This window comes from Trematomus bernacchii, unplaced genomic scaffold (assembly GCF_902827165.1).
Source record: "Trematomus bernacchii unplaced genomic scaffold, fTreBer1.1, whole genome shotgun sequence".
In the NCBI taxonomy this organism is placed as follows: domain Eukaryota; kingdom Metazoa; phylum Chordata; class Actinopteri; order Perciformes; family Nototheniidae; genus Trematomus; species Trematomus bernacchii.
In genome coordinates this window covers 7,517,771-7,543,632 of record NW_022987821.1, presented here as the reverse complement: position 1 = coordinate 7,543,632, position 25,862 = coordinate 7,517,771, and the positions used below count along the sequence as shown (strand labels likewise).

Sequence of the window (25,862 nt, the reverse complement as noted above, 5' to 3'; positions counted from 1 at the left end):
TTTATTTTACTGTTGATAATAATGACATGTTTTAATATTTTCTATAGTGGCTCCTGAGATATCTGCAGAGCCCTGTCAACCGACACTGCATCCACCAGCTGCACCAACACAAAGTGAGTAATAATAACAATAACAATACATCACATTTTTGAGGCAAGTGTTTGAATGTTTCTCATTTGGATGTGTACTTGCTAGAAATCATTTTTCACAAAATCACACACACACCCACAATATCGTAATTATTTGCCATGTGTTTTTATTTATTGTCTGCCTAGGTCAGCCATTACCCAGGCCATCAACGGTCCCCAGCTGTCCTCCTCCTCCTCCTCCTCCTCAGCTTCCTGCCTACAACCAGGATGTCAGTCAGTGGAACTGTTTGCCGCAGCAGAGGATCTGGATGAAGATGGAGCTGGAATCCATGGGGCTCTGGCCAGGCTCCGTTCCTGTACGCAACCCTCTGAAGATGCTGTCATTGTGGCGTGGCCCTCCCCAGCCAGAGCTGATTGACAGTGTTGATGATCTTCCCTGCGCCAAGTATTTTCAGCTCCATCCCTTTTTCATCTGGAAGCCAGAAAATGACAATTTGATGGGAAGGCTGAGGAACAACTACACTCTGCCGTCTATTGACGGCTGTGCTCAGCCTCAAATTGCCTCTGCTGGTGTTGGTAGGCCTCGTGTGATTGTCGGCATCACCGGACAGTACTACTTGCTGTCTTCAAGGCTCTGCTGCAAAGTCTGCCGGAAGAGGTGGTATGCCGACAACCCATCCTGGCTGGAAAAGCTCCCCAAGAGGTTCACCAACCTGCTGCCAGCAGTACTGACTTACAAGAAAGCCATCTGTAAGTCGGTACTGGACGAGCTCAGGCGCACCGGTAAGTCACCCACTGATATGGCAAAGCAGATCACGGAGATGATGCACCTGAAATATGAACGGGCTGACCTGGCGTACCTCCTCAGCTGTAAGAACATCATGGATGGTGAGGAAGGAAAGTACGACCAGAAGACAATTACCCAGTTCCTTCGGCAATTGTCTCCCTTTGGAGAGTATGGGGACTCTGATGGCTGGAACGGGATCTCTGTGTCTGCACACTACCTGACAGACTGCCTCCTGTGTGTCTGTTAATGCCAAATTGTCATCCTTTCTGTTGTTTATAATAAAGATGTTTTCTTGATTCATATCTACATGTCTCATTCATAAGTAAATGATTTATACTACATGGTCCATATCTTAAATATAAATAATACCTTCTGAGTTTTTCTTTTGAAGGTAATAAATAAATATAAACACAATAACAGTTACTATAACACATTAGGATTCACATTTCTTGATTCATAGATAGCTCTTTATCTTTGATAATGTATCACAGACTTTGCCCCAACCGGGTGTCGAACCTGCGAACAGAAGAAATCTCAGCTGGCTAAGACGGCGGTTCACAGCTTCAGTAATGCTGCAATTTTATTGGCTGTCCTAAGCACGTCTCGCATTGGCTGTCACTATGCCACCTAAGCACGTCGCGCATTGGCTGTCACTCTATGCCACCTAAGCACGTCTTGCCCCCGAGTGACAGGCGGGGATACTGACCACTATACTAACGAGGAGATGTTCAAGTCTCCTGACTTCGCCCACGTAATTCGAGTCCTTGCCAATGCACATCTTGTAAATGAAAACAAATTGCTCTTTCAGCCAGATTCTTTGATTCCCCTTTGAAGGCTTCTTGCTCTATGCTCCGGACGATTACTTTTCTTGCCTGCGTGAGCTCATCTGCGTTTGACGTATCGACATTTAGACCTCTAGAACAGGTCTTGGCTTGACCCCTTTATGCTGGACTCCGCCATTGTCACCCAACGGATTGTTTCTTTTGGGCCTCGTTGGCGCAGTAGGCAGCGCGTCAGTCTCATAATCTGAAGGTCGTGAGTTCGAGCCTCACACGGGGCATATGCTTTGTAGTGTATTCATTTGGTTCTTGCTGGTGATCTGGCGGGTAACGTGCATGATTCAACGCCATCCATTTCAGTATTAAATGGCAAGGAAATCCTGTGAATTTTCTCTTCCGATCTTGAATGCAAAATCTTTTCGCACATAAACAACAGCCTTCCTCAAGTGTGGCAGGTAAGTATTTCATCAAGACATTGGCAGGAATAAAGGCCCTATCCAAAAATTGCGCTTGCCTCGCCCGGGAATCGAACTCCCGCCTGATTTTATTTTCGGAGTGGTAAGAAGTCCTCAATGTAAGCATTGGTGGTTCAGTGGTAGAATTCTCGCCTGCCACGCGGGAGGCCCGGTTTCGATTCCCGGCCAATGCACTTCCTTTAAGTTCTAATGAGTAGCCCAAATTCACATAGTTCCTATGAGAGAAACTGGAAAGTACTACCTGGGAATCTGAAGCTCCAAGGGATCGAACAAGCTGTTGATTGTTGATAGACTGTCAGAAATAAGGGCCCTTGGATTTCATCAGGGCAATATGGATGGAAAGAGGACAAATCTACTCATGTGCTCCATGGACAGCCAGAACCAGGAAACTATGGCAAGCCTTACTGGACACCAACATTTCATTTGACATTTTTTCATCAGAAGAGAATGGGGAGAGTCCGTCGTCCACTTATAGGTTCCTAGATGACGTGCTTTGCGTTTGCGCCCTGTTCCTCCTGGTCTCGACAGACAGTCTTTACAGTTGTCCAAAATATATTCTCCAGCATAGGTGGTTCAGGGGCATTCTTTTTCTGAATGTCTGTACTGCATGGCTGTTAACCACAACAACCAAAAAGTGTGTTCACTCCCCGTCGGGGAATTGAACCCCGGTCTTCACCCGAGTGACAGGCAGGGATACTGACCACTATACTAACGAGGAGATGTTCATGTCTCCTGACTTCGCCCACGTAATTCGAGTCCTTGCCAATGCACATCTTGTAAATGAAAACAAATTGCTCTTTCAGCCAGATTCTTTGATTCCCCTTTGAAGGCTTCTTGCTCTATGCTCCGGACGATTACTTTTCTTGCCTGCGTGAGCTCATCTGCGTTTGACGTATCGACATTTAGACCTCTAGAACAGGTCTTGGCTTGACCCCTTTATGCTGGACTCCGCCATTGTCACCCAACGGATTGTTTCTTTTGGGCCTCGTTGGCGCAGTAGGCAGCGCGTCAGTCTCATAATCTGAAGGTCGTGAGTTCGAGCCTCACACGGGGCATATGTTTTGTAGTGTATTCGTTTGGTTCTTGCTGGTGATCTGGCGGGTAACGTGCATGATTCAACGCCATCCATTTCAGTATTAAATGGCAAGGAAATCCTGTGAATTTTCTCTTCCGATCTTGAATGCAAAATCTTTTCGCACATAAACAACAGCCTTCCTCAAGTGTGGCAGGTAAGTATTTCATCAAGACATTGGCAGGAATAAAGGCCCTATCCAAAAATTGCGCTTGCCTCGCCCGGGAATCGAACTCCCGCCTGATTTTATTTTCGGAGTGGTAAGAAGTCCTCAATGTAAGCATTGGTGGTTCAGTGGTAGAATTCTCGCCTGCCACGCGGGAGGCCCGGTTTCGATTCCCGGCCAATGCACTTCCTTTAAGTTCTAATGAGTAGCCCAAATTCACATAGTTCCTATGAGAGAAACTGGAAAGTACTACCTGGGAATCTGAAGCTCCAAGGGATCGAACAAGCTGTTGATTGTTGATAGACTGTCAGAAATAAGGGCCCTAGGATTTCATCAGGGCAATATGGATGGAAAGAGGACAAATCTACTCATGTGCTCCATGGACAGCCAGAACCAGGAAACTATGGCAAGCCTTACTGGACACCAACATTTCATTTGACATTTTTTCATCAGAAGAGAATGGGGAGAGTCCGTCGTCCACTTATAGGTTCCTAGATGACGTGCTTTGCGTTTGCGCCCTGTTCCTCCTGGTCTCGACAGACAGTCTTTACAGTTGTCCAAAATATATTCTCCAGCATAGGTGGTTCAGGGGCATTCTTTTTCTGAATGCGTGTACTGCATGGCTGTTAACCACAACAACCAAAAAGTGTGTTCACTCCCCGTCTGGGAATTGAACCCCGGTCTTCACCCGAGTGACAGGCGAGGATACTGACCACTATACTAACGAGGAGATGTTCATGTCTCCTGACTTCGCCCACGTAATTCGAGTCCTTGCCAATGCACATCTTGTAAATGAAAACAAATTGCTCTTTCAGCCAGATTCTTTGATTCCCCTTTGAAGGCTTCTTGCTCTATGCTCCGGACGATTACTTTTCTTGCCTGCGTGAGCTCATCTGCGTTTGACGTATCGACATTTAGACCTCTAGAACAGGTCTTGGCTTGACCCCTTTATGCTGGACTCCGCCATTGTCACCCAACGGATTGTTTCTTTTGGGCCTCGTTGGCGCAGTAGGCAGCGCGTCAGTCTCATAATCTGAAGGTCGTGAGTTCGAGCCTCACACGGGGCATATGTTTTGTAGTGTATTCGTTTGGTTCTTGCTGGTGATCTGGCGGGTAACGTGCATGATTCAACGCCATCCATTTCAGTATTAAATGGCAAGGAAATCCTGTGAATTTTCTCTTCCGATCTTGAATGCAAAATCTTTTCGCACATAAACAACAGCCTTCCTCAAGTGTGGCAGGTAAGTATTTCATCAAGACATTGGCAGGAATAAAGGCCCTATCCAAAAATTGCGCTTGCCTCGCCCGGGAATCGAACTCCCGCCTGATTTTATTTTCGGAGTGGTAAGAAGTCCTCAATGTAAGCATTGGTGGTTCAGTGGTAGAATTCTCGCCTGCCACGCGGGAGGCCCGGTTTCGATTCCCGGCCAATGCACTTCCTTTAAGTTCTAATGAGTAGCCCAAATTCACATAGTTCCTATGAGAGAAACTGGAAAGTACTACCTGGGAATCTGAAGCTCCAAGGGATCGAACAAGCTGTTGATTGTTGATAGACTGTCAGAAATAAGGGCCCTTGGATTTCATCAGGGCAATATGGATGGAAAGAGGACAAATCTACTCATGTGCTCCATGGACAGCCAGAACCAGGAAACTATGGCAAGCCTTACTGGACACCAACATTTCATTTGACATTTTGTCATCAGAAGAGAATGGGGAGAGTCCGTCGTCCACTTATAGGTTCCTAGATGACGTGCTTTGCGTTTGCGCCCTGTTCCTCCTGGTCTCGACAGACAGTCTTTACAGTTGTCCAAAATATATTCTCCAGCATAGGTGGTTCAGGGGCATTCTTTTTCTGAATGTCTGTACTGCATGGCTGTTAACCACAACAACCAAAAAGTGTGTTCACTCCCCGTCGGGGAATTGAACCCCGGTCTTCACCCGAGTGACAGGCGGAGATACTGACCACTATACTAACGAGGAGATGTTCATGTCTCCTGACTTCGCCCACGTAATTCGAGTCCTTGCCAATGCACATCTTGTAAATGAAAACAAATTGCTCTTTCAGCCAGATTCTTTGATTCCCCTTTGAAGGCTTCTTGCTCTATGCTCCGGACGATTACTTTTCTTGCCTGCGTGAGCTCATCTGCGTTTGACGTATCGACATTTAGACCTCTAGAACAGGTCTTGGCTTGACCCCTTTATGCTGGACTCCGCCATTGTCACCCAACGGATTGTTTCTTTTGGGCCTCGTTGGCGCAGTAGGCAGCGCGTCAGTCTCATAATCTGAAGGTCGTGAGTTCGAGCCTCACACGGGGCATATGTTTTGTAGTGTATTCGTTTGGTTCTTGCTGGTGATCTGGCGGGTAACGTGCATGATTCAACGCCATCCATTTCAGTATTAAATGGCAAGGAAATCCTGTGAATTTTCTCTTCCGATCTTGAATGCAAAATCTTTTCGCACATAAACAACAGCCTTCCTCAAGTGTGGCAGGTAAGTATTTCATCAAGACATTGGCAGGAATAAAGGCCCTATCCAAAAATTGCGCTTGCCTCGCCCGGGAATCGAACTCCCGCCTGATTTTATTTTCGGAGTGGTAAGAAGACCTCAATGTAAGCATTGGTGGTTCAGTGGTAGAATTCTCGCCTGCCACGCGGGAGGCCCGGGTTCGATTCCCGGCCAATGCACTTCCTTTAAGTTCTAATGAGTAGCCCAAATTCACATAGTTCCTATGAGAGAAACTGGAAAGTACTACCTGGGAATCTGAAGCTCCAAGGGATCGAACAAGCTGTTGATTGTTGATAGACTGTCAGAAATAAGGGCCCTTGGATTTCATCAGGGCAATATGGATGGAAAGAGGACAAATCTACTCATGTGCTCCATGGACAGCCAGAACCAGGAAACTATGGCAAGCCTTAATGGACACCAACATTTCATTTGACATTTTGTCATCAGAAGAGAATGGGGAGAGTCCGTCGTCCACTTATAAGTTCCTAGATGACGTGCTTTGCGTTTGCGCCCTGTTCCTCCTGGTCTCGACAGACAGTCTTTACAGTTGTCCAAAATATATTCTCCAGCATAGGTGGTTCAGGGGCATTCTTTTTCTGAATGTCTGTACTGCATGGCTGTTAACCACAACAACCAAAAAGTGTGTTCACTCCCCGTCGGGGAATTGAACCCCGGTCTTCACCCGAGTGACAGGCGGAGATACTGACCACTATACTAACGAGGAGATGTTCATGTCTCCTGACTTCGCCCACGTAATTCGAGTCCTTGCCAATGCACATCTTGTAAATGAAAACAAATTGCTCTTTCAGCCAGATTCTTTGATTCCCCTTTGAAGGCTTCTTGCTCTATGCTCCGGACGATTACTTTTCTTGCCTGCGTGAGCTCATCTGCGTTTGACGTATCGACATTTAGACCTTTAGAACAGGTCTTGGCTTGACCCCTTTATGCTGGACTCCGCCATTGTCACCCAACGGATTGTTTCTTTTGGGCCTCGTTGGCGCAGTAGGCAGCGCGTCAGTCTCATAATCTGAAGGTCGTGAGTTCGAGCCTCACACGGGGCATATGTTTTGTAGTGTATTCGTTTGGTTCTTGCTGGTGATCTGGCGGGTAACGTGCATGATTCAACGCCATCCATTTCAGTATTAAATGGCAAGGAAATCCTGTGAATTTTCTCTTCCGATCTTGAATGCAAAATCTTTTCGCACATAAACAACAGCCTTCCTCAAGTGTGGCAGGTAAGTATTTCATCAAGACATTGGCAGGAATAAAGGCCCTATCCAAAAATTGCGCTTGCCTCGCCCGGGAATCGAACTCCCGCCTGATTTTATTTTCGGAGTGGTAAGAAGACCTCAATGTAAGCATTGGTGGTTCAGTGGTAGAATTCTCGCCTGCCACGCGGGAGGCCCGGGTTCGATTCCCGGCCAATGCACTTCCTTTAAGTTCTAATGAGTAGCCCAAATTCACATAGTTCCTATGAGAGAAACTGGAAAGTACTACCTGGGAATCTGAAGCTCCAAGGGATCGAACAAGCTGTTGATTGTTGATAGACTGTCAGAAATAAGGGCCCTTGGATTTCATCAGGGCAATATGGATGGAAAGAGGACAAATCTACTCATGTGCTCCATGGACAGCCAGAACCAGGAAACTATGGCAAGCCTTACTGGACACCAACATTTCATTTGACATTTTTTCATCAGAAGAGAATGGGGAGAGTCCGTCGTCCACTTATAGGTTCCTAGATGACGTGCTTTGCGTTTGCGCCCTGTTCCTCCTGGTCTCGACAGACAGTCTTTACAGTTGTCCAAAATATATTCTCCAGCATAGGTGGTTCAGGGGCATTCTTTTTCTGAATGTCTGTACTGCATGGCTGTTAACCACAACAACCAAAAAGTGTGTTCACTCCCCGTCTGGGAATTGAACCCCGGTCTTCACCCGAGTGACAGGCGGGGATACTGACCACTATACTAACGAGGTGATGTTCAAGTCTCCTGACTTCGCCCACGTAATTCGAGTCCTTGCCAATGCACATCTTGTAAATGAAAACAAATTGCTCTTTCAGCCAGATTCTTTGATTCCCCTTTGAAGGCTTCTTGCTCTATGCTCCGGACGATTACTTTTCTTGCCTGCGTGAGCTCATCTGCGTTTGACGTATCGACATTTAGACCTCTAGAACAGGTCTTGGCTTGACCCCTTTATGCTGGACTCCGCCATTGTCACCCAACGGATTGTTTCTTTTGGGCCTCGTTGGCGCAGTAGGCAGCGCGTCAGTCTCATAATCTGAAGGTCGTGAGTTCGAGCCTCACACGGGGCATATGCTTTGTAGTGTATTCATTTGGTTCTTGCTGGTGATCTGGCGGGTAACGTGCATGATTCAACGCCATCCATTTCAGTATTAAATGGCAAGGAAATCCTGTGAATTTTCTCTTCCGATCTTGAATGCAAAATCTTTTCGCACATAAACAACAGCCTTCCTCAAGTGTGGCAGGTAAGTATTTCATCAAGACATTGGCAGGAATAAAGGCCCTATCCAAAAATTGCGCTTGCCTCGCCCGGGAATCGAACTCCCGCCTGATTTTATTTTCGGAGTGGTAAGAAGACCTCAATGTAAGCATTGGTGGTTCAGTGGTAGAATTCTCGCCTGCCACGCGGGAGGCCCGGGTTCGATTCCCGGCCAATGCACTTCCTTTAAGTTCTAATGAGTAGCCCAAATTCACATAGTTCCTATGAGAGAAACTGGAAAGTACTACCTGGGAATCTGAAGCTCCAAGGGATCGAACAAGCTGTTGATTGTTGATAGACTGTCAGAAATAAGGGCCCTTGGATTTCATCAGGGCAATATGGATGGAAAGAGGACAAATCTACTCATGTGCTCCATGGACAGCCAGAACCAGGAAACTATGGCAAGCCTTAATGGACACCAACATTTCATTTGACATTTTGTCATCAGAAGAGAATGGGGAGAGTCCGTCGTCCACTTATAAGTTCCTAGATGACGTGCTTTGCGTTTGCGCCCTGTTCCTCCTGGTCTCGACAGACAGTCTTTACAGTTGTCCAAAATATATTCTCCAGCATAGGTGGTTCAGGGGCATTCTTTTTCTGAATGCGTGTACTGCATGGCTGTTAACCACAACAACCAAAAAGTGTGTTCACTCCCCGTCTGGGAATTGAACCCCGGTCTTCACCCGAGTGACAGGCGGGGATACTGACCACTATACTAACGAGGTGATGTTCAAGTCTCCTGACTTCGCCCACGTAATTCGAGTCCTTGCCAATGCACATCTTGTAAATGAAAACAAATTGCTCTTTCAGCCAGATTCTTTGATTCCCCTTTGAAGGCTTCTTGCTCTATGCTCCGGACGATTACTTTTCTTGCCTGCGTGAGCTCATCTGCGTTTGACGTATCGACATTTAGACCTCTAGAACAGGTCTTGGCTTGACCCCTTTATGCTGGACTCCGCCATTGTCACCCAACGGATTGTTTCTTTTGGGCCTCGTTGGCGCAGTAGAGGATACTGACCACTATACTAACGAGGTGATGTTCAAGTCTCCTGACTTCGCCCACGTAATTCGAGTCCTTGCCAATGCACATCTTGTAAATGAAAACAAATTGCTCTTTCAGCCAGATTCTTTGATTCCCCTTTGAAGGCTTCTTGCTCTATGCTCCGGACGATTACTTTTCTTGCCTGCGTGAGCTCATCTGCGTTTGACGTATCGGCCTTTAGACCTCAAGAACAGGTCTTGGCTTGACCCCTTTATGCTGGACTCCGCCATTGTCACCCAACGGAATGTTTCTTTTGGGCCTCGTTGGCGCAGTAGGCAGCGCGTCAGTCTCATAATCTGAAGGTCGTGAGTTCGAGCCTCACACGGGGCATATGTTTTGTAGTGTATTCATTTGGTTCTTGCTGGTGATCTGGCGGGTAACGTGCATGATTCAACGCCATCCATTTCAGTATTAAATGGCAAGGAAATCCTGTGAATGTTCTCTTCCGATCTTGAATGCAAAATCTTTTCGCACATAAACAACAGCCTTCCTCAAGTGTGGCAGGTAAGTATTTCATCAAGACATTGGCAGGAATAAAGGCCCTATCCAAAAATTGCGCTTGCCTCGCCCGGGAATCGAACTCCCGCCTGATTTTATTTTCGGAGTGGTAAGAAGACCTCAATGTAAGCATTGGTGGTTCAGTGGTAGAATTCTCGCCTGCCACGCGGGAGGCCCGGGTTCGATTCCCGGCCAATGCACTTCCTTTAAGTTCTAATGAGTAGCCCAAATTCACATAGGTTCCTATGAGAGAAACTGGAAAGTACTACCTGGGAATCTGAAGCTCCAAGGGATCGAACAAGCTGTTGATTGTTGATAGACTGTCAGAAATAAGGGCTCTTGGATTTCATCAGGGCAATATGGATGGAAAGAGGACAAATCTACTCATGTGCTCCATGGACAGCCAGAACCAGGAAACTATGGCAAGCCTTACTGGACACCAACATTTCATTTGACATTTTTTCATCAGAAGAGAATGGGGAGAGTCCGTCGTCCACTTATAGGTTCCTAGATGACGTGCTTTGCGTTTGCGCCCTGTTCCTCCTGGTCTCGACAGACAGTCTTTACAGTTGTCCAAAATATATTCTCCAGCATAGGTGGTTCAGGGGCATTCTTTTCTGAATGGAGACAGTCTTTACAGTTGTCCAAAATATATTCTCCAGCATAGGTGGTTCAGGGGCATTCTTTTTCTGAATGTCTGTACTGCATGGCTGTTAACCACAACAACCAAAAAGTGTGTTCACTCCCCGTCTGGGAATTGAACCTCAGTCTTCACCCGAGTGACAGGCGGGGATACTGACCACTATACTAACGAGGAGATGTTCAAGTCTCCTGACTTCGCCCACGTAATTCGAGTCCTTGCCAATGCACATCTTGTAAATGAAAACAAATTGCTCTTTCAGCCAGATTCTTTGATTCCCCTTTGAAGGCTTCTTGCTCTATGCTCCGGACGATTACTTTTCTTGCCTGCGTGAGCTCATCTGCGTTTGACGTATCGACATTTAGACCTCTAGAACAGGTCTTGGCTTGACCCCTTTATGCTGGACTCCGCCATTGTCACCCAACGGAATTGTTTCTTTTGGGCCTCGTTGGCGCAGTAGGCAGCGCGTCAGTCTCATAATCTGAAGGTCGTGAGTTCGAGCCTCACACGGGGCATATGTTTTGTAGTGTATTCGTTTGGTTCTTGCTGGTGATCTGGCGGGTAACGTGCATGATTCAACGCCATCCATTTCAGTATTAAATGGCAAGGAAATCCTGTGAATTTTCTCTTCCGATCTTGAATGCAAAATCTTTTCGCACATAAACAACAGCCTTCCTCAAGTGTGGCAGGTAAGTATTTCATCAAGACATTGGCAGGAATAAAGGCCCTATCCAAAAATTGCGCTTGCCTCGCCCGGGAATCGAACTCCCGCCTGATTTTATTTTCGGAGTGGTAAGAAGACCTCAATGTAAGCATTGGTGGTTCAGTGGTAGAATTCTCGCCTGCCACGCGGGAGGCCCGGGTTCGATTCCCGGCCAATGCACTTCCTTTAAGTTCTAATGAGTAGCCCAAATTCACATAGTTCCTATGAGAGAAACTGGAAAGTACTACCTGGGAATCTGAAGCTCCAAGGGATCGAACAAGCTGTTGATTGTTGATAGACTGTCAGAAATAAGGGCTCTTGGATTTCATCAGGGCAATATGGATGGAAAGAGGACAAATCTACTCATGTGCTCCATGGACAGCCAGAACCAGGAAACTATGGCAAGCCTTACTGGACACCAACATTTCATTTGACATTTTGTCATCAGAAGAGAATGGGGAGAGTCCGTCGTCCACTTATAGGTTCCTAGATGACGTGCTTTGCGTTTGCGCCCTGTTCCTCCTGGTCTCGACAGACAGTCTTTACAGTTGTCCAAAATATATTCTCCAGCATAGGTGGTTCAGGGGCATTCTTTTTCTGAATGTCTGTACTGCATGGCTGTTAACCACAACAACCAAAAAGTGTGTTCACTCCCCGTCGGGGAATTGAACCCCGGTCTTCACCCGAGTGACAGGCGGAGATACTGACCACTATACTAACGAGGAGATGTTCATGTCTCCTGACTTCGCCCACGTAATTCGAGTCCTTGCCAATGCACATCTTGTAAATGAAAACAAATTGCTCTTTCAGCCAGATTCTTTGATTCCCCTTTGAAGGCTTCTTGCTCTATGCTCCGGACGATTACTTTTCTTGCCTGCGTGAGCTCATCTGCGTTTGACGTATCGACATTTAGACCTTTAGAACAGGTCTTGGCTTGACCCCTTTATGCTGGACTCCGCCATTGTCACCCAACGGATTGTTTCTTTTGGGCCTCGTTGGCGCAGTAGGCAGCGCGTCAGTCTCATAATCTGAAGGTCGTGAGTTCGAGCCTCACACGGGGCATATGCTTTGTAGTGTATTCATTTGGTTCTTGCTGGTGATCTGGCGGGTAACGTGCATGATTCAACGCCATCCATTTCAGTATTAAATGGCAAGGAAATCCTGTGAATTTTCTCTTCCGATCTTGAATGCAAAATCTTTTCGCACATAAACAACAGCCTTCCTCAAGTGTGGCAGGTAAGTATTTCATCAAGACATTGGCAGGAATAAAGGCCCTATCCAAAAATTGCGCTTGCCTCGCCCGGGAATCGAACTCCCGCCTGATTTTATTTTCGGAGTGGTAAGAAGTCCTCAATGTAAGCATTGGTGGTTCAGTGGTAGAATTCTCGCCTGCCACGCGGGAGGCCCGGGTTCGATTCCCGGCCAATGCACTTCCTTTAAGTTCTAATGAGTAGCCCAAATTCACATAGTTCCTATGAGAGAAACTGGAAAGTACTACCTGGGAATCTGAAGCTCCAAGGGATCGAACAAGCTGTTGATTGTTGATAGACTGTCAGAAATAAGGGCCCTTGGATTTCATCAGGGCAATATGGATGGAAAGAGGACAAATCTACTCATGTGCTCCATGGACAGCCAGAACCAGGAAACTATGGCAAGCCTTAATGGACACCAACATTTCATTTGACATTTTGTCATCAGAAGAGAATGGGGAGAGTCCGTCGTCCACTTATAAGTTCCTAGATGACGTGCTTTGCGTTTGCGCCCTGTTCCTCCTGGTCTCGACAGACAGTCTTTACAGTTGTCCAAAATATATTCTCCAGCATAGGTGGTTCAGGGGCATTCTTTTTCTGAATGTCTGTACTTCATGGCTGTTAACCACAACAACCAAAAAATTGTGTTCACTCCCCGTCGGGGAATTGAACCCCGGTCTCCCGCGTGACAGGCGGGGATACTGACCACTATACTAACGAGGAGATGTTAAAGTCTCCTGACTTCGCCCATGTAATTCGAGTCCTTGCCAATGCACATCTTGTAAATGAAAACAAATTGCTCTTTCAGCCAGATTCTTTGATTCCCCTTTGAAGGCTTCTTGCTCTATGCTCCGGACGATTACTTTTCTTGCCTGTGTGAGCTCATCTGCGTTTGCACAAATTCCCAAAGTGGTAATGGTGTCATATGTAAGCATTGGTGGTTCAGTGGTAGAATTCTCGCCTGCCACGCGGGAGGCCCGGGTTCGATTCCCGGCCAATGCATCGTCCTTTTCTTTCGCTGAGTAACATTTACTTGACGTGCTTTGCGTTTGCGCCCTGTTCCTCTGGTCTCGACAGACAGTCTTTACAGTTGTCCAAAATATATTCTCCAGCATAGGTGGTTCAGGGGCATTCTTTTTCTGAATGTCTGTACTGCATGGCTGTTAACCACAACAACCAAAAAGTGTGTTCACTCCCCGTCGGGGAATTGAACCCCGGTCTCCCGCGTGACAGGCGGGGATACTGACCACTATACTAACGAGGAGATGTTCAAGTCTCCTGACTTCGCCCACGTAATTCGAGTCCTTGCCAATGCACATCTTGTAAATGAAAACAAATTGCTCTTTCAGCCAGATTCTTTGATTCCCCTTTGAAGGCTTCTTGCTCTATGCTCCGGACGATTACTTTTCTTGCCTGCGTGAGCTCATCTGCGTTTGACGTATCGGCCTTTAGACCTCAAGAACAGGTCTTGGCTTGACCCCTTTATGCTGGACTCCGCCATTGTCACCCAACGGAATTGTTTCTTTTGGGCCTCGTTGGCGCAGTAGGCAGCGCGTCAGTCTCATAATCTGAAGGTCGTGAGTTCGAGCCTCACACGGGGCATATGTTTTGTAGTGTATTCATTTGGTTCTTGCTGGTGATCTGGCGGGTAACGTGCATGATTCAACGCCATCCATTTCAGTATTAAATGGCAAGGAAATCCTGTGAATGTTCTCTTCCGATCTTGAATGCAAAATCTTTTCGCACATAAACAACAGCCTTCCTCAAGTGTGGCAGGTAAGTATTTCATCAAGACATTGGCAGGAATAAAGGCCCTATCCAAAAATTGCGCTTGCCTCGCCCGGGAATCGAACTCCCGCCTGATTTTATTTTCGGAGTGGTAAGAAGACCTCAATGTAAGCATTGGTGGTTCAGTGGTAGAATTCTCGCCTGCCACGCGGGAGGCCCGGGTTCGATTCCCGGCCAATGCACTTCCTTTAAGTTCTAATGAGTAGCCCAAATTCACATAGTTCCTATGAGAGAAACTGGAAAGTACTACCTGGGAATCTGAAGCTCCAAGGGATCGAACAAGCTGTTGATTGTTGATAGACTGTCAGAAATAAGGGCTCTTGGATTTCATCAGGGCAATATGGATGGAAAGAGGACAAATCTACTCATGTGCTCCATGGACAGCCAGAACCAGGAAACTATGGCAAGCCTTACTGGACACCAACATTTCATTTGACATTTTTTCATCAGAAGAGAATGGGGAGAGTCCGTCGTCCACTTATAGGTTCCTAGATGACGTGCTTTGCGTTTGCGCCCTGTTCCTCCTGGTCTCGACAGACAGTCTTTACAGTTGTCCAAAATATATTCTCCAGCATAGGTGGTTCAGGGGCATTCTTTTTCTGAATGGAGAGTCCGTCGTCCACTTATAAGTTCCTAGATGACGTGCTTTGCGTTTGCGCCCTGTTCCTCCTGGTCTCGACAGACAGTCTTTACAGTTGTCCAAAATATATTCTCCAGCATAGGTGGTTCAGGGGCATTCTTTTTCTGAATGTCTGTACTGCATGGCTGTTAACCACAACAACAAAAAAGTGTGTTCACTCCCCGTCGGGGAATTGAACCCCGGTCTCCCCGCGTGACAGGCGGGGATACTGACCACTATACTAACGAGGAGATGTTCAAGTCTCCTGACTTCGCCCACGTAATTCGAGTCCTTGCCAATGCACATCTTGTAAATGAAAACAAATTGCTCTTTCAGCCAGATTCTTTGATTCCCCTTTGAAGGCTTCTTGCTCTATGCTCCGGACGATTACTTTTCTTGCCTGCGTGAGCTCATCTGCGTTTGACGTATCGGCCTTTAGACCTCAAGAACAGGTCTTGGCTTGACCCCTTTATGCTGGACTCCGCCATTGTCACCCAACGGAATGTTTCTTTTGGGCCTCGTTGGCGCAGTAGGCAGCGCGTCAGTCTCATAATCTGAAGGTCGTGAGTTCGAGCCTCACACGGGGCATATGTTTTGTAGTGTATTCATTTGGTTCTTGCTGGTGATCTGGCGGGTAACGTGCATGATTCAACGCCATCCATTTCAGTATTAAATGGCAAGGAAATCCTGTGAATGTTCTCTTCCGATCTTGAATGCAAAATCTTTTCGCACATAAACAACAGCCTTCCTCAAGTGTGGCAGGTAAGTATTTCATCAAGACATTGGCAGGAATAAAGGCCCTATCCAAAAATTGCGCTTGCCTCGCCCGGGAATCGAACTCCCGCCTGATTTTATTTTCGGAGTGGTAAGAAGACCTCAATGTAAGCATTGGTGGTTCAGTGGTAGAATTCTCGCCTGCCACGCGGGAGGCCCGGGTTCGATTCCCGGCCAATGCACTTCCTTTAAGTTCTAATGAGTAGCCCAAATTCACATGGTTCCTATGAGAGAAACTGGAAAGTACTACGTGGGAATCTGAAGCTCCAAGGGATCAAACAAGCTGTTGATTGTTGATAGACTGTCAGAAATAAGGTTCCCTTGGATTTCATCAGGGCAATATGGATGGAAGAGGACAAATCTACTCATGTGCTTCATGGACAGCCAGAACCAGGAAACTATGGCAAGCCTTAATGGACACCAACATTTCATTTGACATTTTGTCATCAGAAGAGAATGGGGAGAGTCCGTCGTCCACTTATAAGTTCCTAGATGACGTGCTTTGCGTTTGCGCCCTGTTCCTCCTGGTCTCGACAGACAGTCTTTACAGTTGTCCAAAATATATTCTCCAGCATAGGTGGTTCAGGGGCATTCTTTTTCTGAATGTCGGAACCAGGAAACTATGGCAAGACTTAATGGACACCAACATTTCATTTGACATTTTGTCATCAGAAGAGAATGGGGAGAGTCCGTCGTCCACTTATAAGTTCCTAGATGACGTGCTTTGCGTTTGCGCCCTGTTCCTCCTGGTCTCGACAGACAGTCTTTACAGTTGTCCAAAATATATTCTCCAGCATAGGTGGTTCAGGGGCATTCTTTTTCTGAATGTCTGTACTGCATGGCTGTTAACCACAACAACAAAAAAGTGTGTTCACTCCCCGTCGGGGAATTGAACCCCGGTCTCCCGCGTGACAGGCGGGGATACTGACCACTATACTAACGAGGAGATGTTCAAGTCTCCTGACTTCGCCCACGTAATTCGAGTCCTTGCCAATGCACATCTTGTAAATGAAAACAAATTGCTCTTTCAGCCAGATTCTTTGATTCCCCTTTGAAGGCTTCTTGCTCTATGCTCCGGACGATTACTTTTCTTGCCTGCGTGAGCTCATCTGCGTTTGACGTATCGGCCTTTAGACCTCAAGAACAGGTCTTGGCTTGACCCCTTTATGCTGGACTCCGCCATTGTCACCCAACGGAATGTTTCTTTTGGGCCTCGTTGGCGCAGTAGGCAGCGCGTCAGTCTCATAATCTGAAGGTCGTGAGTTCGAGCCTCACACGGGGCATATGTTTTGTAGTGTATTCATTTGGTTCTTGCTGGTGATCTGGCGGGTAACGTGCATGATTCAACGCCATCCATTTCAGTATTAAATGGCAAGGAAATCCTGTGAATGTTCTCTTCCGATCTTGAATGCAAAATCTTTTCGCACATAAACAACAGCCTTCCTCAAGTGTGGCAGGTAAGTATTTCATCAAGACATTGGCAGGAATAAAGGCCCTATCCAAAAATTGCGCTTGCCTCGCCCGGGAATCGAACTCCCGCCTGATTTTATTTTCGGAGTGGTAAGAAGACCTCAATGTAAGCATTGGTGGTTCAGTGGTAGAATTCTCGCCTGCCACGCGGGAGGCCCGGGTTCGATTCCCGGCCAATGCACTTCCTTTAAGTTCTAATGAGTAGCCCAAATTCACATAGGTTCCTATGAGAGAAACTGGAAAGTACTACCTGGGAATCTGAAGCTCCAAGGGATCGAACAAGCTGTTGATTGTTGATAGACTGTCAGAAATAAGGGCCCTAGGATTTCATCAGGGCAATATGGATGGAAAGAGGACAAATCTACTCATGTGCTCCATGGACAGCCAGAACCAGGAAACTATGGCAAGCCTTACTGGACACCAACATTTCATTTGACATTTTGTCATCAGAAGAGAATGGGGAGAGTCCGTCGTCCACTTATAAGTTCCTAGATGACGTGCTTTGCGTTTGCGCCCTGTTCCTCCTGGTCTCGACAGACAGTCTTTACAGTTGTCCAAAATATATTCTCCAGCATAGGTGGTTCAGGGGCATTCTTTTTCTGAATGTCTGTACTGCATGGCTGTTAACCACAACAACCAAAAAGTGTGTTCACTCCCCGTCGGGGAATTGAACCCCGGTCTTCACCCGAGTGACAGGCGGGGATACTGACCACTATACTAACGAGGAGATGTTCAAGACTCCTGACTTCGCCCACATAATTCGAGTCCTTGCCAATGCACATCTTGTAAATGAAAACAAATTGCTCTTTCAGCCAGATTCTTTGATTCCCCTTTGAAGGCTTCTTGCTCTATGCTCCGGACGATTACTTTTCTTGCCTGCGTGAGCTCATCTGCGTTTGACGTATCGGACATTTAGACCTCTAGAACAGGTCTTGGCTTGACCCCTTTATGCTGGACTCCGCCATTGTCACCCAACGGAATTGTTTCTTTTGGGCCTCGTTGGCGCAGTAGGCAGCGCGTCAGTCTCATAATCTGAAGGTCGTGAGTTCGAGCCTCACACGGGGCATATGTTTTGTAGTGTATTCGTTTGGTTCTTGCTGGTGATCTGGCGGGTAACGTGCATGATTCAACGCCATCCATTTCAGTATTAAATGGCAAGGAAATCCTGTGAATTTTCTCTTCCGATCTTGAATGCAAAATCTTTTCGCACATAAACAACAGCCTTCCTCAAGTGTGGCAGGTAAGTATTTCATCAAGACATTGGCAGGAATAAAGGCCCTATCCAAAAATTGCGCTTGCCTCGCCCGGGAATCGAACTCCCGCCTGATTTTATTTTCGGAGTGGTAAGAAGACCTCAATGTAAGCATTGGTGGTTCAGTGGTAGAATTCTCGCCTGCCACGCGGGAGGCCCGGGTTCGATTCCCGGCCAATGCACTTCCTTTAAGTTCTAATGAGTAGCCCAAATTCACATAGTTCCTATGAGAGAAACTGGAAAGTACTACCTGGGAATCTGAAGCTCCAAGGGATCAAACAAGCTGTTGATTGTTGATAGACTGTCAGAAATAAGGGCCCTTGGATTTCATCAGGGCAATATGGATGGAAAGAGGACAAATCTACTCATGTGCTCCATGGACAGCCAGAACCAGGAAACTATGGCAAGCCTTAATGGACACCAACATTTCATTTGACATTTTGTCATCAGAAGAGAATGGGGAGAGTCTGTCGTCCACTTATAAGTTCCTAGATGACGTGCTTTGCGTTTGCGCCCTGTTCCTGCTGGTCTCGACAGACAGTCTTTACAGTTGTTCAAAATATATTCTCCAGCATAGGTGGTTCAGGGGCATTCTTTTTCTGAATGTCTGTACTTCATGGCTGTTAACCACAACAACCAAAAAATTGTGTTCACTCCCCGTCGGGGAATTGAACCCCGGTCTCCCGCGTGACAGGCGGGGATACTGACCACTATACTAACGAGGAGATGTTAAAGTCTCCTGACTTCGCCCATGTAATTCGAGTCCTTGCCAATGCACATCTTGTAAATGAAAACAAATTGCTCTTTCAGCCAGATTCTTTGATTCCCCTTTGAAGGCTTCTTGCTCTATGCTCCGGACGATTACTTTTCTTGCCTGTGTGAGCTCATCTGCGTTTGCACAAATTCCCAAAGTGGTAATGGTGTCATATGTAAGCATTGGTGGTTCAGTGGTAGAATTCTCGCCTGCCACGCGGGAGGCCCGGGTTCGATTCCCGGCCAATGCATCGTCCTTTTCTTTCGCTGAGTAACATTTACTTGATTAATTGGGGCAGCTCTAGCTCTTTCTATTCAATCTTGAGGGAGATCTTATGAAATATTGAGCATCCAACAAACAAAATCTAGTTGTTCCTCCTGGTCTCGACAGACAGTCTTTACAGTTGTCCAAAATATATTCTCCAGCATAGGTGGTTCAGGGGCATTCTTTTTCTGAATGTCTGTACTGCATGGCTGTTAACCACAACAACCAAAAAATTGTGTTCACTCCCCGTCGGGGAATTGAACCCCGGTCTCCCGCGTGACAGGCGGGGATACTGACCACTATACTAACGAGGAGATGTTCAAGTCTCCTGACTTCGCCCATGTAATTCGAGTCCTTGCCAATGCACATCTTGTAAATGAAAACAAATTGCTCTTTCAGCCAGATTCTTTGATTCCCCTTTGAAGGCTTCTTGCTCTATGCTCCGGACGATTACTTTTCTTGCCTGCGTGAGCTCATCTGCGTTTGACGTATCGGCCTTTAGACCTCTAGAACAGGTCTTGGCTTGACCCCTTTATGCTGGACTCCGCCATTGTCACCCAACGGAATGTTTCTTTTGGGCCTCGTTGGCGCAGTAGGCAGCGCGTCAGTCTCATAATCTGAAGGTCGTGAGTTCGAGCCTCACACGGGGCATATGTTTTGTAGTGTATTCATTTGGTTCTTGCTGGTGATCTGGCGGGTAACGTGCATGATTCAACGCCATCCATTTCAGTATTAAATGGCAAGGAAATCCTGTGAATTTTCTCTTCCGATCTTGAATGCAAAATCTTTTCGCACATAAACAACAGCCTTCCTCAAGTGTGGCAGGTAAGTATTTCATCAAGACATTGGCAGGAATAAAGGCCCTATCCAAAAATTGCGCTTGCCTCGCCCGGGAATCGAACTCCCGCCTGATTTTATTTTCGGAGGGTAAGAAGACCTCAATGTAAGCATTGGTGGTTCAGTGGTAGAATTCTCGCCTGCCACGCGGGAGGCCCGGGTTCGATTCCCGGCCAATGCACTTCCTTTAAGTTCTAATGAGTAGCCCAAATTCACATAGTTCCTATGAGAGAAACTGGAAAGTACTACCTGGGAATCTGAAGCTCCAAGGGATCAAACAAGATGTTGATTGTTGATAGACTGTCAGAAATAAGGGCCCTTGGATTTCATCAGGGCAATATGGATGGAAAGAGGACAAATCTACTCATGTGCTCCATGGACAGCCAGAACCAGGAAACTATGGCAAGCCTTAATGGACACCAACATTTCATTTGACATTTTGTCATCAGAAGAGAATGGGGAGAGTCTGTCGTCCACTTATAAGTTCCTAGATGACGTGCTTTGCGTTTGCGCCCTGTTCCTCCTGGTCTCGACAGACAGTCTTTACAGTTGTCCAAAATATATTCTCCAGCATAGGTGGTTCAGGGGCATTCTTTTTCTGAATGTCTGTACTTCATGGCTGTTAACCACAACAACCAAAAAATTGTGTTCACTCCCCGTCGGGGAATTGAACCCCGGTCTCCCGCGTGACAGGCGGGGATACTGACCACTATACTAACGAGGAGATGTTAAAGTCTCCTGACTTCGCCCATGTAATTCGAGTCCTTGCCAATGCACATCTTGTAAATGAAAACAAATTGCTCTTTCAGCCAGATTCTTTGATTCCCCTTTGAAGGCTTCTTGCTCTATGCTCCGGACGATTACTTTTCTTGCCTGTGTGAGCTCATCTGCGTTTGCACAAATTCCCAAAGTGGTAATGGTGTCATATGTAAGCATTGGTGGTTCAGTGGTAGAATTCTCGCCTGCCACGCGGGAGGCCCGGGTTCGATTCCCGGCCAATGCATCGTCCTTTTCTTTCGCTGAGTAACATTTACTTGATTAATTGGGGCAGCTCTAGCTCTTTCTATTCAATCTTGAGGGAGATCTTATGAAATATTGAGCATCCAACAAACAAAATCTACATTCCCCTAATGGGAGTCGGACCCAATACATTTTTTCCGAAGTGGACATAGTACATATGTAAGCATTGGTGGTTCAGTGGTAGAATTCTCGCCTGCCACGCGGGAGGCCCGGGTTCGATTCCCGGCCAATGCATCGTCCTTTTCTTTCGCTGAGTAACATTTACTCGACTAATTGGGGCAGCTCTAGCTCTTTCTATTCAATCTTGAGGGAGATCTTATGAAATATTGAGGGTCCAACAAACAAAATCTACATTCCCCTAATGGGAGTCGGACCCAATACATTTTTTCCGAAGTGGACATAGTACATATGTAAGCATTGGTGGTTCAGTGGTAGAATTCTCGCCTGCCACGCGGGAGGCCCGGGTTCGATTCCCGGCCAATGCATCGTCCTTTTCTTTCGCTGAGTAACATTTACTCGACTAATTGGGGCAGCTCTAGCTCTTTCTATTCAATCTTGAGGGAGATCTTATGAAATATTGAGGGTCCAACAAACAAAATCTACATTCCCCTAATGGGAGTCGGACCCAATACATTTTTTCCGAAGTGGACATAGTACATATGTAAGCATTGGTGGTTCAGTGGTAGAATTCTCGCCTGCCACGCGGGAGGCCCGGGTTCGATTCCCGGCCAATGCATCGTCCTTTTCTTTCGCTGAGTAACATTTAATGGACTAATTGGTTTGGGATACTTTAGAGAACCCTACTGTATATACTAAACCTAGCATTAACACTATAGGGCACAGAGGGAGGATTTGCCAGGTTTAGGAGTTCCCCAAAGTGTTCCTTCTACCGCCCAAACACCCTTTCAGGTGAGGTTAACAGCGTCCCATCCTTACTATACACAGCTTGGATGGTTGTCTGCTTCTCCCTCCTGAGGTGCTGGGCAGTTTATCCAGAACAGCTCTGGTTGAAGTCCTTCTTTCTTTCTTTCTTTTTTCTTTTTCCTACAGATTTTTATTCCATATTTTATTCCATTCCATTTCTATGTAAAACTGTTATATTTTACTGTATTTTATATTATTTTTAATATTTTTCTAGTTCTCTATCTGTGTTTTTAATTTGTTTTCCTTGTCAAAACATACGGCCTCAGGTCCGATGAGAAATAACAACATCGATCACCAACCTTCTGCCTAGGTTGCTCTGGTACCATGTACACTTATGAGCATCCTTATGTTCTAACATGGTGTTTGTTATGGACCATCCATGAAAAACACATAGGTCCAGAAACAAAATCAGGTTAAGATCAGGGACGCTTTTTAGTTTTTTCACGTTTCGAAAGTACTAACTGAATATGATACTATGTTGTTGAGCTTTGTGATACATTGACTGTTGTGCAGCTAGTTGAGATTTAAGTTTTTGAAACTTACTTTTTGCAGAAAAAGCCCTTTTGTAGGTTTACTTAAACATTGTCTTGCACTATTATATTTGTTTTATTTTGTGTATGTCCTACATATATTAATATTGCATTGTTGGAGGAGCCTGTGACTTTAGTTTTTCATTGCTTGAGTTTGCTAAAAAGCAATCTCCCTAGTGAACTTGGAATTAGAGTACACCTTTATTCTGGGTTTGGGTTACTTTAGAGAACCCTACTGTAGATACTAAACCTAGCATTAGCACTATAGGGCACAGAGGGAGGATTTGCCAGGTTTAGGACTTCCCCAAAGTGTTCCTTCTACCGCCCAAACACCCTTTCAGGTGAGGTTAACAGCGTCCCATCCTTACTATACACAGCTTGGATGGTTGTCTGCTTCTCCCTCCTGAGGTGCTGGGCAGTTTATCCAGAACAGCTCTGGTTGAAGTCCTTCTTTCTTTCTTTCTTTTTTCTTTTTCCTACAGATTTTTATTCCATATTTTATTCCATTCCATTTCTATGTAAAACTGTTATATTTTACTGTATTTTATATTATTTTTAATATTTTTCTAGTTCTCTATCTGTGTTTCTAATTTGTTTTCCTTGTCAAAACATACGGCCTCAGGTCCGATGAGAAATAACAACATCGATCACCAACCTTCTGCCTAGGTTGCTCTGGTACCATGTACACTTATGAGCATCCTTATGTTCTAACATGGTGTTTGTTATGGACCATCCATGAAAAACACATAGGTCCAGAAACAAAATCAGGTTAAGATCAGGGACGCTTTTTAGTTTTTTCACGTTTCGAAAGTACTAACTGAATATGATACTATGGTGTTGAGCTTTGTGATACATTGACTGTTGTGCAGCTAGTTGAGATTTAAGTTTTTGAAACTTACTTTTTGCAGAAAAAGCCCTTTTGTAGGTTTACTTAAACATTGTCTTGCACTATTATATTTGTTTTATTTTGTGTATGTCCTACATATATTAATATTGCATTGTTGGAGGAGCCTGTGACTTTAGTTTTTCATTGCTTGAGTTTGCTAAAAAGCAATCTCCCTAGTGAACTTGGAATTAGAGTACACCTTTATTCTGGGTTTGGGTTACTTTAGAGAACCCTACTGTAGATACTAAACCTAGCATTAGCACTATAGGGCACAGAGGGAGGATTTGCCAGGTTTAGGACTTCCCCAAAGTGTTCCTTCTACCGCCCAAACACCCTTTCAGGTGAGGTTAACAGCGTCCCATCCTTACTATACACAGCTTGGATGGTTGTCTGCTTCTCCCTCCTGAGGTGCTGGGCAGTTTATCCAGAACAGCTCTGGTTGAAGTCCTTCTTTCTTTCTTTCTTTTTCCTTTTTCCTACAGATTTTTATTCCATATTTTATTCCATTCCATTTCTATGTAAAACTGTTATATTTTACTGTATTTTATATTATTTTTAATATTTTTCTAGTTCTCTATCTGTGTTTCTAATTTGTTTTCCTTGTCAAAACATACGGCCTCAGGTCCGATGAGAAATAACAACATCGATCACCAACCTTCTGCCTAGGTTGCTCTGGTACCATGTACACTTATGAGCATCCTTATGTTCTAACATGGTGTTTGTTATGGACCATCCATGAAAAACACATAGGTCCAGAAACAAAATCAGGTTAAGATCAGGGACGCTTTTTAGTTTTTTCACGTTTCGAAAGTACTAACTGAATATGATACTATGGTGTTGAGCTTTGTGATACATTGACTGTTGTGCAGCTAGTTGAGATTTAAGTTTTTGAAACTTACTTTTTGCAGAAAAAGCCCTTTTGTAGGTTTACTTAAACATTGTCTTGCACTATTATATTTGTTTTATTTTGTGTATGTCCTACATATATTAATATTGCATTGTTGGAGGAGCCTGTGACTTTAGTTTTTCATTGCTTGAGTTTGCTAAAAAGCAATCTCCCTAGTGAACTTGGAATTAGAGTACACCTTTATTCTGGGTTTGGGTTACTTTAGAGAACCCTACTGTAGATACTAAACCTAGCATTAGCACTATAGGGCACAGAGGGAGGATTTGCCAGGTTTAGGACTTCCCCAAAGTGTTCCTTCTACCGCCCAAACACCCTTTCAGGTGGGGTTAACAGCGTCCCATCCTTACTATACACAGCTTGGATGGTTGTCTGCTTCTCCCTCCTGAGGTGCTGGGCAGTTTATCCAGAACAGCTCTGGTTGAAGTCCTTCTTTCTTTCTTTCTTTTTTCTTTTTCCTACAGATTTTTATTCCATATTTTATTCCATTCCATTTCTATGTAAAACTGTTATATTTTACTGTATTTTATATTATTTTTAATATTTTTCTAGTTCTCTATCTGTGTTTCTAATTTGTTTTCCTTGTCAAAACATACGGCCTCAGGTCCGATGAGAAATAACATCGATCACCAACCTTCTGCCTAGGTTGCTCTGGTACCATGTACACTTATGAGCATCCTTATGTTCTAACATGGTGTTTGTTATGGACCATCCATGAAAAACACATAGGTCCAGAAACAAAATCAGGTTAAGATCAGGGACGCTTTTTAGTTTTTTCACGTTTCGAAAGTACTAACTGAATATGATACTATGGTGTTGAGCTTTGTGATACATTGACTGTTGTGCAGCTAGTTGAGATTTAAGTTTTTGAAACTTACTTTTTGCAGAAAAAGCCCTTTTGTAGGTTTACTTAAACATTGTCTTGCACTATTATATTTGTTTTATTTTGTGTATGTCCTACATATATTAATATTGCATTGTTGGAGGAGCCTGTGACTTTAGTTTTTCATTGCTTGAGTTTGCTAAAAAGCAATCTCCCTAGTGAACTTGGAATTAGAGTACACCTTTATTCTGGGTTTGGGTTACTTTAGAGAACCCTACTGTAGATACTAAACCTAGCATTAGCACTATAGGGCACAGAGGGAGGATTTGCCAGGTTTAGGAGTTCCCCAAAGTGTTCCTTCTACCGCCCAAACACCCTTTCAGGTGAGGTTAACAGCGTCCCATCCTTACTATACACAGCTTGGATGGTTGTCTGCTTCTCCCTCCTGAGGTGCTGGGCAGTTTATCCAGAACAGCTCTGGTTGAAGTCCTTCTTTCTTTCTTTTTTCTT

At 45.3% G+C, this 25,862-nt stretch overlaps 42 non-coding genes across 42 annotated transcripts; 34 read left to right on the top strand and 8 right to left on the bottom strand.

The window, feature by feature from the left end:
- Window positions 1-1,863: 1,863 nt before the first annotated feature.
- Window positions 1,864-1,936, top strand: trnam-cau. Its single transcript has one exon. It is a non-coding gene; the product is annotated as a tRNA-Met (tRNA).
- A 297-nt stretch (window positions 1,937-2,233) lies between these two features.
- trnag-gcc lies at window positions 2,234-2,304 on the top strand. The gene has a single exon. It is a non-coding gene; the product is annotated as a tRNA-Gly (tRNA).
- An 809-nt stretch (window positions 2,305-3,113) lies between these two features.
- On the top strand, window positions 3,114-3,186 carry trnam-cau. The gene has a single exon. It is a non-coding gene; the product is annotated as a tRNA-Met (tRNA).
- A 297-nt stretch (window positions 3,187-3,483) lies between these two features.
- trnag-gcc lies at window positions 3,484-3,554 on the top strand. Its single transcript has one exon. It is a non-coding gene; the product is annotated as a tRNA-Gly (tRNA).
- Window positions 3,555-4,363: 809 nt separating this feature from the next.
- trnam-cau lies at window positions 4,364-4,436 on the top strand. The gene has a single exon. It is a non-coding gene; the product is annotated as a tRNA-Met (tRNA).
- Window positions 4,437-4,733: 297 nt separating this feature from the next.
- Window positions 4,734-4,804, top strand: trnag-gcc. The gene has a single exon. It is a non-coding gene; the product is annotated as a tRNA-Gly (tRNA).
- An 809-nt stretch (window positions 4,805-5,613) lies between these two features.
- trnam-cau lies at window positions 5,614-5,686 on the top strand. Its single transcript has one exon. It is a non-coding gene; the product is annotated as a tRNA-Met (tRNA).
- A 297-nt stretch (window positions 5,687-5,983) lies between these two features.
- trnag-gcc lies at window positions 5,984-6,054 on the top strand. Its single transcript has one exon. It is a non-coding gene; the product is annotated as a tRNA-Gly (tRNA).
- An 809-nt stretch (window positions 6,055-6,863) lies between these two features.
- Window positions 6,864-6,936, top strand: trnam-cau. Its single transcript has one exon. It is a non-coding gene; the product is annotated as a tRNA-Met (tRNA).
- A 297-nt stretch (window positions 6,937-7,233) lies between these two features.
- Window positions 7,234-7,304, top strand: trnag-gcc. Its single transcript has one exon. It is a non-coding gene; the product is annotated as a tRNA-Gly (tRNA).
- An 809-nt stretch (window positions 7,305-8,113) lies between these two features.
- trnam-cau lies at window positions 8,114-8,186 on the top strand. Its single transcript has one exon. It is a non-coding gene; the product is annotated as a tRNA-Met (tRNA).
- Window positions 8,187-8,483: 297 nt separating this feature from the next.
- Window positions 8,484-8,554, top strand: trnag-gcc. The gene has a single exon. It is a non-coding gene; the product is annotated as a tRNA-Gly (tRNA).
- A 1,119-nt stretch (window positions 8,555-9,673) lies between these two features.
- Window positions 9,674-9,746, top strand: trnam-cau. The gene has a single exon. It is a non-coding gene; the product is annotated as a tRNA-Met (tRNA).
- Window positions 9,747-10,043: 297 nt separating this feature from the next.
- trnag-gcc lies at window positions 10,044-10,114 on the top strand. Its single transcript has one exon. It is a non-coding gene; the product is annotated as a tRNA-Gly (tRNA).
- Window positions 10,115-10,996: 882 nt separating this feature from the next.
- On the top strand, window positions 10,997-11,069 carry trnam-cau. Its single transcript has one exon. It is a non-coding gene; the product is annotated as a tRNA-Met (tRNA).
- Window positions 11,070-11,366: 297 nt separating this feature from the next.
- Window positions 11,367-11,437, top strand: trnag-gcc. The gene has a single exon. It is a non-coding gene; the product is annotated as a tRNA-Gly (tRNA).
- Window positions 11,438-12,246: 809 nt separating this feature from the next.
- Window positions 12,247-12,319, top strand: trnam-cau. The gene has a single exon. It is a non-coding gene; the product is annotated as a tRNA-Met (tRNA).
- Window positions 12,320-12,616: 297 nt separating this feature from the next.
- trnag-gcc lies at window positions 12,617-12,687 on the top strand. The gene has a single exon. It is a non-coding gene; the product is annotated as a tRNA-Gly (tRNA).
- A 471-nt stretch (window positions 12,688-13,158) lies between these two features.
- On the bottom strand, window positions 13,159-13,230 carry trnad-guc. The gene has a single exon. It is a non-coding gene; the product is annotated as a tRNA-Asp (tRNA).
- Window positions 13,231-13,438: 208 nt separating this feature from the next.
- trnag-gcc lies at window positions 13,439-13,509 on the top strand. Its single transcript has one exon. It is a non-coding gene; the product is annotated as a tRNA-Gly (tRNA).
- A 190-nt stretch (window positions 13,510-13,699) lies between these two features.
- Window positions 13,700-13,771, bottom strand: trnad-guc. The gene has a single exon. It is a non-coding gene; the product is annotated as a tRNA-Asp (tRNA).
- Window positions 13,772-14,036: 265 nt separating this feature from the next.
- trnam-cau lies at window positions 14,037-14,109 on the top strand. Its single transcript has one exon. It is a non-coding gene; the product is annotated as a tRNA-Met (tRNA).
- A 297-nt stretch (window positions 14,110-14,406) lies between these two features.
- trnag-gcc lies at window positions 14,407-14,477 on the top strand. Its single transcript has one exon. It is a non-coding gene; the product is annotated as a tRNA-Gly (tRNA).
- A 615-nt stretch (window positions 14,478-15,092) lies between these two features.
- On the bottom strand, window positions 15,093-15,165 carry trnad-guc. The gene has a single exon. It is a non-coding gene; the product is annotated as a tRNA-Asp (tRNA).
- Window positions 15,166-15,429: 264 nt separating this feature from the next.
- trnam-cau lies at window positions 15,430-15,502 on the top strand. Its single transcript has one exon. It is a non-coding gene; the product is annotated as a tRNA-Met (tRNA).
- Window positions 15,503-15,799: 297 nt separating this feature from the next.
- trnag-gcc lies at window positions 15,800-15,870 on the top strand. Its single transcript has one exon. It is a non-coding gene; the product is annotated as a tRNA-Gly (tRNA).
- Window positions 15,871-16,562: 692 nt separating this feature from the next.
- On the bottom strand, window positions 16,563-16,634 carry trnad-guc. The gene has a single exon. It is a non-coding gene; the product is annotated as a tRNA-Asp (tRNA).
- Window positions 16,635-16,898: 264 nt separating this feature from the next.
- On the top strand, window positions 16,899-16,971 carry trnam-cau. Its single transcript has one exon. It is a non-coding gene; the product is annotated as a tRNA-Met (tRNA).
- Window positions 16,972-17,268: 297 nt separating this feature from the next.
- Window positions 17,269-17,339, top strand: trnag-gcc. Its single transcript has one exon. It is a non-coding gene; the product is annotated as a tRNA-Gly (tRNA).
- A 471-nt stretch (window positions 17,340-17,810) lies between these two features.
- trnad-guc lies at window positions 17,811-17,885 on the bottom strand. The gene has a single exon. It is a non-coding gene; the product is annotated as a tRNA-Asp (tRNA).
- Window positions 17,886-18,151: 266 nt separating this feature from the next.
- trnam-cau lies at window positions 18,152-18,224 on the top strand. The gene has a single exon. It is a non-coding gene; the product is annotated as a tRNA-Met (tRNA).
- Window positions 18,225-18,521: 297 nt separating this feature from the next.
- On the top strand, window positions 18,522-18,592 carry trnag-gcc. Its single transcript has one exon. It is a non-coding gene; the product is annotated as a tRNA-Gly (tRNA).
- A 471-nt stretch (window positions 18,593-19,063) lies between these two features.
- trnad-guc lies at window positions 19,064-19,135 on the bottom strand. The gene has a single exon. It is a non-coding gene; the product is annotated as a tRNA-Asp (tRNA).
- Window positions 19,136-19,343: 208 nt separating this feature from the next.
- trnag-gcc lies at window positions 19,344-19,414 on the top strand. The gene has a single exon. It is a non-coding gene; the product is annotated as a tRNA-Gly (tRNA).
- A 256-nt stretch (window positions 19,415-19,670) lies between these two features.
- On the bottom strand, window positions 19,671-19,742 carry trnad-guc. The gene has a single exon. It is a non-coding gene; the product is annotated as a tRNA-Asp (tRNA).
- Window positions 19,743-20,006: 264 nt separating this feature from the next.
- trnam-cau lies at window positions 20,007-20,079 on the top strand. Its single transcript has one exon. It is a non-coding gene; the product is annotated as a tRNA-Met (tRNA).
- Window positions 20,080-20,375: 296 nt separating this feature from the next.
- trnag-gcc lies at window positions 20,376-20,446 on the top strand. Its single transcript has one exon. It is a non-coding gene; the product is annotated as a tRNA-Gly (tRNA).
- Window positions 20,447-20,917: 471 nt separating this feature from the next.
- trnad-guc lies at window positions 20,918-20,989 on the bottom strand. Its single transcript has one exon. It is a non-coding gene; the product is annotated as a tRNA-Asp (tRNA).
- Window positions 20,990-21,197: 208 nt separating this feature from the next.
- On the top strand, window positions 21,198-21,268 carry trnag-gcc. The gene has a single exon. It is a non-coding gene; the product is annotated as a tRNA-Gly (tRNA).
- A 180-nt stretch (window positions 21,269-21,448) lies between these two features.
- On the top strand, window positions 21,449-21,519 carry trnag-gcc. The gene has a single exon. It is a non-coding gene; the product is annotated as a tRNA-Gly (tRNA).
- A 180-nt stretch (window positions 21,520-21,699) lies between these two features.
- trnag-gcc lies at window positions 21,700-21,770 on the top strand. Its single transcript has one exon. It is a non-coding gene; the product is annotated as a tRNA-Gly (tRNA).
- Window positions 21,771-21,950: 180 nt separating this feature from the next.
- Window positions 21,951-22,021, top strand: trnag-gcc. The gene has a single exon. It is a non-coding gene; the product is annotated as a tRNA-Gly (tRNA).
- The last annotated feature ends 3,841 nt before the right edge of the window (window positions 22,022-25,862 follow it).